Source organism: Dasypus novemcinctus, chromosome 5 (assembly GCF_030445035.2).
Source record: "Dasypus novemcinctus isolate mDasNov1 chromosome 5, mDasNov1.1.hap2, whole genome shotgun sequence".
Lineage (NCBI taxonomy): Eukaryota > Metazoa > Chordata > Mammalia > Cingulata > Dasypodidae > Dasypus > Dasypus novemcinctus.
In genome coordinates, this window is record NC_080677.1 from 159,026,643 (window position 1) to 159,035,123 (window position 8,481).

General features: G+C 42.1%; 1 pseudogene; it reads left to right on the top strand.

Annotated features, from left to right (window-relative positions):
- Positions 1–7,492: 7,492 nt before the first annotated feature.
- Positions 7,493–8,071, top strand: LOC101437083 (ferritin heavy chain pseudogene; annotated as a pseudogene).
- The last annotated feature ends 410 nt before the right edge of the window (positions 8,072–8,481 follow it).

Below are 8,481 nucleotides of genomic sequence, written 5' to 3' on the forward strand. Positions count from 1 at the left end.
TTCTACCATTATTTCTTCAAATATTCCTTCTGCCCCCTTTCCCTTCTCTTCTTCTAGGACACCCATGACATGTATGTTTGCATGTCTCTTGCTGTCATTTTGTTCCCAGAGACCTTGTTTAATTTTTTTCCATTCTTTTCTTCATCTGTTCTTTCATATGTCCACTTTCAGAGGCCATTTCTTCAAGCTCACCAATCCCTTCTTCTGCCTCCTCAAATATGCTATTATATGATTCTAATTGTTTTGTTTTGTTTTTTTATCCCCCCCGCCCCCCCTTGCGGCTTTTTGCGTGCTGTCGGCTCTCTGTGTCCATTCACTGCAGGCTCTTCTGTGCTCTCACGTTCTCCCTTCTTTTTGTTGCATCATCTTGCTGAGTTGGCTCTCTGCAGCATCTGTGGGCCAGGCGGTGCTCTGCAGTGTCTGCAGACTGGGGGCACTCCTCAGTACTTGCAGGCCAGACGGTGCTCCGCAGCATGCTGGTGAGCCTGCCTTCACAAGGAGGCCCTGGAACGCGAACCGAGGGCCTCTCATACGGTAGCTCTTCTGACTGAGCCACAGCCACTTCCCTCTAATGTGTTTTTAATTTCATTTATTGTGACTTTCATTCCCATAAGATCTGCTATTTTTCTGTGTATGCTTTCAAATTCTTCTTTGTATTCATCCAATGTCTTTTTAATATCCTTAATCTCTTTAGCCATGTCATTGAATTTATTAAGGAGATTTATTTGAATATGTATGATTAGTTGTCTCAACTCCTTTATATCTTCTGGAGGCTCATCTTGATCCTTTAACTGGGTCATATCTTCCTGTTTCTTGGTGTGGACTGTAATTTTTTGTTGGTGTATTGGCATCTGGCTTACTAGAATATTTATTGTGGGTGCAGCTTTTCTCTTTCGTTTAGATGTATTGAACACTGTTGTCATCAGCAACTATTAATTATTGGTGCTGGCTTGCAAGCAGATTGGACAATTCTTCTGGATGTAATTTCATAGCCAACACTTCTAATGGACATCCTCTGGGCTCAATGAATCTGGAAGTTTACATCCTCAATTTGAGGAAATTTCATATTATTATTTCTTTGATGATTTCCTCGTAATTTTAAAATATGTTCTCTTTTCCGGAATACCCACTAAAGAGAAGTTGGACTTCCTGGACTGAGCCTCTTTGCCTCTTTCCTCTTCTATTACCCATCTCTTGTCTTTTGAGACTATTTCCTTGGTTTTATCTTCCTTTCATTGGAAAACTTGCATAGCATTCTGATCTTGTTAATAGACACTGACTGTTCTAAAACATTTCTGAGACAATCAAACAGCTATTTTTGAAATTCTAATCCTGCTTCCTCACGGGTCATTTCTTCTCTCTTTCTCCTACTTCTTTTCGTATCGGTCTCTTTCTTTTTTGTTGAAAGGTCTCCACACAATCTGATGCCAAATAGAGAATATGGCATTGAAAAGCTGAACTAGAATTCCCCATCTCTGAGGGATGTACGTTTTGTGGACTGATGAGTAAGATGGATAGTCATCTGAGCTGGGAATCTCAGAAACTGCTGATTTCCTGCCTGCAGGCAGCCGCCTGGTTGCCTATACTCTGTTCTCCTGGATGGTGGTGGGTATAATGGGAATAACCTCTTCCCCCCACAGGTTTCAATAGCCCCCCTCCCCGTTTCCACCTCCATTTTTAGCTCTTCTCTTCCACCATAATGGAAGGTAGAGGGCACAATATAGAGGAATGCATTTCTCTTTTCTCCCCTACAATTTGTAGTTAGTGGAAGTTTCTTCTTTTTAGTTTCAAATGGTGTAACTGAATTTTGTGATTCTTTTCCTACCTACATGATGTTTTTCATGGGAAATTGGGAGAAAGCTCTGCTAATATTCTGTGCTGATGACCTGGAACTCTGGATTTGCATATTTCTGGTATTAGCTGCTTCTGTCATTTTAAGAACGTTTGTATCATTTATGCAACTTAGATTATATATCTTTGATGTTGCAAGTTTTCTTTATTTTATAAAATTGATCTACTCAGAGAAGAAAAAGTTTTTGTTGATTTTCACTTCTACTCACCCACAGGAGAGACTGATCATTTCATGAAATTGAATCAGCTAGATTTTAAGAGAGTCATCTAATAGGTTGGCTTACAGTGTGAAGAGTAGATTGCATACATCTCTCTTTTGAGGGACTAGAGAGCTCAAGATTTTGAATCTAGAGCCACTAAATTACTCATATTATGACTTCCTTACTTATCTGAGACATTTTCATCTGGATTTCTAAATTCATGTAAATATTAAACTGCCTATTTCCCAACTTTTAATTTTGACATTTTAAGAACCTATGAAACACGTGATCCTTCCTTATTATATTTTCTAAATAATTTTCTCAACAGTATAGTTTCAAACATATACCTGACACCTCCCATATTCAACGGTTCTCTCCAGCCCCTCCCCCCAATTCCTTGTGTCATCTGACCATCCTCCCAACTCTAGCCCCCCTCAAGCCCACAAAGCCCCACCCAAAGATATCCCTCTGCCCGCATCTTATCCCTTCCCTGTACAAATACTTACCTCCAGCTTGACATAGACTTCACCCATGCAGGTGTCAGCTCGCAACCTTCCTCACCCCCCCTCCCTCCCAGATTCCTTTAAACCTATCTTCCAGGCTCTAGCTCTCTGAGACAGCTTGGTTTGCTTGTTTCATATCAGAGAGTTCGTGTAGTATTTGTCCTTCAATGCCTGGCTTGCTTCACTCACTGAAAAACCTGAAAAATATTACATATTTCCTTAATGCAGATTCACCAGTTACTAACATTTTGCCACATTTTTCCCCAAGCTATATGTGTGTACTTGTTAGTTTGTTTTTGCTGGACCGTTTGAAAGAAGGTATATAAGTTGTAGACCTCGTGACACTTTATTGCTAAATTCTTCATTATGTACTTCCCAACAGCTAACTCATTCTCTTATCCAACCACAATACCGTTATCATTCTAAAACATTTGGTCACATTGGTACAATAGCATTATCCAATAATATTGTCTGATATACAGTCTCTGGGCAAATTTATCCAGTTGTGCCAATGATATCCTTTATGGCTATTTTTTCTTTCAATTCAAGATCTCATCAAGGATCAGGTACTGCAGTTAGTAGTTATTTCTCTTTTCTCTCCTTTAATCCAGAGCAGTTACCCTGCATTTATATTTCAAATCCAAATACCAGGGCAGCTCCAGATAGGATTATGTTTTAGGTTTATCCAAAACTCAAATTGCTCTGACTTGTAAAATCAACGAAACAGTTTATGTTTTAATTATTAATGTTCTAATAAGAATTAATTATTCTTTTGTAAATCCACATGCTATCTCTTCATGGCTAACATTATGTCTTACTATATTCTGTTAACATACGTTGAACAAATTACAGTCATTATAAACATTTATGGCTTACACATTGTTGCTTGAATTAGCAAAACCGTAAAGCATAGACTCCTTTCACCCACCACCAAGAGGAATAAATATGTCCTTTACCAACCAGCTCCTTCTTTCCACATCTTGCCCTCCTTTTATTACTTCTCATCATTTCCCCTCCTTCCTCATCCTCTCTGGATCTGCTGCTTTCTCCCCTTTTCCCTGCATTGGTGCTCGACCCCTCCCCCCATTCCATTTTCCATAGCAGCCTCGAGTCATCTATTCTTCATGGGAACTTTTTTGTGCTATGGAATAAACAGCCAAACACTGAGGTGGAAGGACTGGGAATAATTCTTGGTTCTATTAGGTGGGGGTTGACTTCTTAAGGTTAACTTCAAAGAGGCTCAGTGAGAAAGGAATCCAGCCCTGAGGTAGAAGACTGCTGAGAAGCTCAGAGAAGTGGCCCCTTGGACGGTCAGTGGAGACACTGGGGGTACCCCCAGGCAGTCAGATCCAGTCTGTGATCCCAACCACCCCAGGCATTGTGGCCTCGGGGCCTGGAGCTGGGGGTGTTTTCACTCAGGAGCCCCCGGGCCCATTCCTCCCCCAGCTGGTGGAGTGATATCGCTGCCTCTTCTGAGGCCTTTTTGGCCTCCCAGAACCTGTGGCCCCCGCTCCTCTGCAGCATGGCTGGTGGTCTTTTAATTCCACTCAGTTCAGCTTCTGTTTGGGGCCAGGGGAAGGGAGAGCCTTCTGGTCACGCAGGTTGAGGAAGGAGGAGAAACATAGTCCCTCACTGGGGAGACCTAACCTTCTGCCCAGTTCTGGTGAAACCGTTTCTCCACTTCAGCTTCCTTTCTCAAAGGGCCCCTCGGTCATCCCAGACTTAGTATATGTCAGACCCCAAATGAGGGGATGAGAGTGTGGGATAGAAAACATCACTGATGCTCCTGGCAACCACTGGGATTGGGGGAGTTCCTTTCTCTCTTTATCCCTGAGACAATACATCCCTAAAATAGAGCTACGAATGCCACCTGGCAGGACTACTGCCAATAATGGGTTAAATACATTACATCAAACATCGAGGGGAGAAGCTAGGCAAAAACAAGCACTTTTTTTTTTAATGCTGTAAGTATTATGTTTATTTTTAATTACTTATGAAAGTAAAAAATAAATAAAAGGAACATAAATAACTTATAATTCTACCCATCTCACTCCTCCCAAGTGAGCTCTTCATTGAATGTTCTTTCAGGTTTGTTTGAATTATACATATGTGAAAAAAACTTCTCAAGAACCACAGCTTGAGGAAAGGTGGGATGAGCTGACCAGGGATCTGAACAGGGTCCTACAGAGGCTGAGCACCCTCAGGGCTTGGGCAACAGCCAGTCAGGACTTAAGTTCCCCTACGGTGGAAACTGGTCTAGAATAGCTACCCTCTCTGCCCGCAAGGGACCCCAGAGTGCCATGGTCCTTATTATGGATTGAATCAGTTCCCCCCACAAAGTCATGTTTTTGTCCTAACCTCCACTCTTACAAATGTGAACTCATTTCTAAGAACGTCAAGATTATATTAATGAATGTGAGGTGGCAGCTCTTCTTGCTTCTCTTGTCAAGACTCATGTTAATAGGAGCAATTTTCTCTGAGACGGATAGTATTTCTGTGATGTTGTTTGCATTTTTTGGGATCTTGAAACACATTTATCTCATGGTGACCTGATATGCGTCCAAGATGATGAGGAATCATCCTGAATACATGAGAGTTATCCTTCCGGTGGGTTTTGCTGTGTTATTTTAATGTTGCTTTGTAGGGGGAGTGGTAGCAAACTCTATGATGCATTGCTATGATTTTGTTTCAGTGTAATTCCATAGTTTCTCAGAGAAGTGCATGAGGCAAATAGCAGCAACAGTGTCCTTGACTCCTGATTTAGGGGGGTAAATATCATTTCCATAAATATGCAAGAAATAGCTCTCCCACGGGTGTCAGTTAACCTCATATGAAGGCTTGGAGCATGGCCTTAAGTTGTTGCAAATATAGCTCATCAGAAAAATTAAAGTCAAAACACCAATAATGTACCTTAAATTAGGGTTTCTCAAGCTTAGCTCTATTGACATTTGAGCTACTTAATTCTTAGATGGCTGTATTAGTCAGCTAAAGGGGTGCTGATGCAAAGAACCAAAAATCTGTTGGGCTTTATAAAGGGTATTTATTTGGGGTAGAAGCTTACAGCTACCAGCCCTAAAGAGTCCAACTCAAGGTACCATAAGAGGTACTTTGTCACCCAAAGTAATTGGCCATGTGCTGGGGCACGATGACAGATGACATCTGCGAGGGTTCAGCCTTCCTCTTCCTCTTAAGGCTCCGTGGTCCCAGCTTCTTCCAATATCAGCTGTAGGCTGGGATAAGTCTCATCTCTCTGGCAGGGCTCCTTTCTCTTTGAACTCAGCTACTCAGGGCTCTGGTTTCTGCAGCTGTCAACTATCAGCTCATCTCTCTTTCCCGGGCTACTGGATCCTGTCTAATGAGCTGTCTCTCTTCCTCTGTGTTCGCCTTCTATGTGCATTTACTCCCCAGGGCTCCAGCACCAAAACACCAATACTCTCCTCTGTCTTTTCATTTTCTCTGTGAGTCCTTGCCCACCAAGGGGATGGGGACTCAAAGTCCTACTGGTGTGGCCCAATCAAAGCCCTAATCATAATTTAATCAAGGAAAAGTAAAACCTCGGAATTTAATACAATCTGATGCACCCAGAGGAACAGACCAGTTTACAAACGCAATCCAATATCTGTTTTTAGAATTCATAAACAATGCCAAATTGCTACACTGGGGGAACAGTCCTGTGCATTGTAGGATTTTAACATCATCTTGGCCCTATCCACTGGATTCCAGGGACACCTTCTCAGTCGGGACAATTGAAAATCTGAACACATTGGCTCCTGGGGGGTACAAACCACCCTGGGTTGAGAACCACGGCCTTATACTCACACCAACTTTAATTTACCTGAAGCAGGGCATCACAGATTGAGGAACCAGTGCCCAGGCATAAAAAATATAAAAAGAGGAAAGAGGTTTCGATTGATCCATTCCTATTGATTTTGCTTGCAGGACATTCTCATAGTCAAGATATTTTCTTAAAAGTGAAAAGAGCCACCAACATTTGGCAAGTGCGTCTTACATCACTTGACTGCTTGGCACACCGTTCTCTCAGGCAAGCAGGCTGCTCCTGACTGCTGCAAGTTACTTCAGAATCAAATACATCCATTTCCTCCTCACTTCTTGAACTCTTCTCATCTCAGTATCACATGCCTGCATTTTCCCCACCTCTAGCAGAAATGATCTTTCCCAAGGCACTATAAAATTAAAGACTGAGTATCAGGCAATTAAATGGTCCTTGACAGGACTTTGCAGAGCTCCATGATTCAATTAAAGAGTGACGCATCACATTATCTGTTTCAGAAGCCAAACCCACTTTCCATACTCCCATTTGTTGCTTTCCTTTATCAGGAAACTTGAGGCTGAAAATCTTAGGAGCCTGGTAGAATACAAATGCCACAAATCCTTAAACTAGGGGAGTGTGAAATTCAGGGGGTCATGAAGATACCAGGGCATTCCAACAGAAAGATGGAGCCACCTGGAATAGCATATTTTATTTTACAGTGATTTCTTGCATTTCTTCTTTTCTTTATCCCAACAATCCAGAGAGCTATGCATTAAATTGTCCCCTCCCCTATTTGGAGAAAGTTCTTGTCCTTACGGTGAGTAACAAAAACAGAATTTTTCAGGTCATAAAGGAACAATAGAAATGCTCTCACAATAAACTGGCTGATTTGTCCTCTCATTTATTTCTTTAGTGCAGTCATGAAATCTTTTTTCTTTAAGAAAAGATGCCCTGAATAGCAAATTTTATTCAATGTAGAAAAAATTCTGCAAAGCCCTGCAGGATGAGTGACACGGAGTTTTAGAAAAGCGAAGCCAGACATCTTCGCGGAGAGTCGCCGTGGTTTCCTGCTTCAACAGTGCTTGAACGGAACCCGGCGCTTGCCCCTGTCGGCCAGCCACCCCCAGCTGCCTGCCACCTCCGTTCAGTGTCGCGCAGCCGCCGCTTCTCAACCATCCATCATGACGACCACATCCCCGTCGCAGGTGCGCCAGAACTACAACCAGGACTCGGAGGCCACCATCAACTGCCAGATCAACCTGGAGCTCTACACCCCTTACGTCTGCCTGTTGATGTCTTACTACTTTGACCGTGATGATGTGGCTTTGAAGAACTTTGCCAAATATTTTCTTCACCAATCTCATGAGGAGAGGGAACATGCTGAGAAACTAATGAAACTGCAGAACCAACGAGGCGGCCGAATCTTCCTTCAGGATATCAAGAAACCAGAAGGAGATGACTGGGAGAGCGGATTGAATGCAATGGAATGTGCATTACACTTGGAAAAAAGGGTGAATCAGTCACTACTGGAACTGCACAAACTGGCTACTGACAAAAATGACCCCCATTTGTGTGACTTCATTGAGACCCATTACCTGAATGAGCAAGTGAAGTCCATCAAAAAACTGGGTGTCTACGTAACCAACCTGTGCAAGATGGCGGCCCCGGATTCTGGCTTGGCAGAGTATCTCTTTGACAAGCACACTCTGGGGAGCAGTGATGAGAGCTAAACCTTATGTTGGCTTCCCCAGAGCCACAGGGTAGCAGTGCATGTGTGTTGGGTTTATCTTTTCTAAGTTGTATCAACATCTACCAAGTTCTTTCATTGGTACCATTCCTTCAAATAAAGTTATTTGGTACCCAAAAAATAAATAAAAAAATAAAAAAATAAAAAAGTGTTTCCTAGTATGAATATCTAGTCTATCAATAGAAATGTAAATGATTGCATATGTAATGTCTTGTTTTGGGAGTTTCTACCAGGGGTGAAATTATTTCTATTTTTGTGAGTGGGTGAAACAAAAGACATTTTAAAACTGGCATATTGGAAGCCTGTGGAAGAGAAACTCGATAAAATAAAGGCAGTGATTTTATGTCATTAGAGGGAAGAAAATGAGTTCCTGCAATTGTACACTTGATATTCTGTGTGAGAAATGAA